The following is a 1,015-nucleotide window of genomic DNA, read 5'->3' as shown; positions in this document are numbered from 1 at the left end:
GCCCCGCCGCGGGCCGGTTAGCTCAGCTGGGCAGAGCGCGGTGCTGATAACGCCGAGGTCGCGGGTTCGAGCCCCGCACGGGCCACAAGACCCCTCTTTTCCGCCCCCCGCTGTGGCGCCCTCGCCCCGCTCCCCGCCGCACACGCCCCGGCCCGCCGCAGCCCTTTTCCTTCCTCTCACGCGGCCGCGGGGTGTTCGAGCCTCAGAGAGGGCATGGCTTTTTGCTGTCGTTCCCCGTGCCCCGGGCACGCTGCCCGCCGGGCCCCAGCGCCGGACGCGGGGAGGCTCCGCGGGTCTCTGCCCGGGCCCTTCGCCGTGCACCGGCGCCCTACGGGGCTGCCGGGCATGCAAGCCCGGAGCTCGGGGGCGATGCGGGGGTTGTGTCCCAGCCCCGTGAGAGACCGCCAGCCCGGTGTCGCTCAGCGGCGTGACGAGGGGAGGGGAGGGCTTCCCTGAGCAGAGGTGGGACAGGGAGTGGGGTGTAAAAAGGCGTGCCTTCTCTGAGGCTCGAACTCAGGACCTTCAGATTATGAGACTGACGCGCTGCCGGCTGCGCTAAGAGGGCCTCGGCGAGAACCCTCCCCTACTCACTGCTGGCGCGGGGCGCCCCCGCCTCCCGGCCCAGCCCGTGCTTCCGCGGCGGCACCCCGCAAGCGCCCCGGCGCCGTGCGCATGACGGCGGGAACCGCGGCTTAGAGGGATCCATGGGGAAACCCGCGGGTTTCCCTTCCCTGAGGGGCCGGGCCCGCCCGGTATCCCGCCGCGGCGCCCGAGGTGCAGCAGGCGAAGGATAGGGCAGGGCTTCCCGGGAGGGCGGCAGGAAGAGGCGCGGCAGCAAAATCTATRCCCTCTCTGAGGCTCGAACTCAGGACCTTCAGATTATGAGACTGACGCGCTGCCGGCTGCGCTAAGAGGGCGTCGATGCAAAGCGCTTGGGGCCGGCGCAGAGCGCGCGTGCCGTCGGCGGCGTGCTGTGCCGTGCGGGGCGGGACGGGGCGGCGTGTCGCGCCGCGGC

The 1,015-nt window shown here is 72.9% G+C and overlaps 3 non-coding genes across 3 annotated transcripts; 1 reads left to right on the top strand and 2 right to left on the bottom strand.

The window, feature by feature from the left end:
- The first annotated feature begins 11 nt into the window (after nt 1-11).
- On the top strand, nt 12-85 carry TRNAI-GAU. The gene has a single exon. It is a non-coding gene; the product is annotated as a tRNA-Ile (tRNA).
- A 407-nt stretch (nt 86-492) lies between these two features.
- TRNAM-CAU lies at nt 493-565 on the bottom strand. The gene has a single exon. It is a non-coding gene; the product is annotated as a tRNA-Met (tRNA).
- Nucleotides 566-844: 279 nt separating this feature from the next.
- TRNAM-CAU lies at nt 845-917 on the bottom strand. The gene has a single exon. It is a non-coding gene; the product is annotated as a tRNA-Met (tRNA).
- Between the last annotated feature and the right edge of the window lie 98 nt (nt 918-1,015).

Source organism: Apteryx rowi, unplaced genomic scaffold (assembly GCF_003343035.1).
Source record: "Apteryx rowi isolate R43461 unplaced genomic scaffold, aptRow1 scaffold_699, whole genome shotgun sequence".
NCBI classification, from domain to species: domain Eukaryota; kingdom Metazoa; phylum Chordata; class Aves; order Apterygiformes; family Apterygidae; genus Apteryx; species Apteryx rowi.
This window is presented reverse-complemented; position numbering and strand designations above follow the sequence as displayed.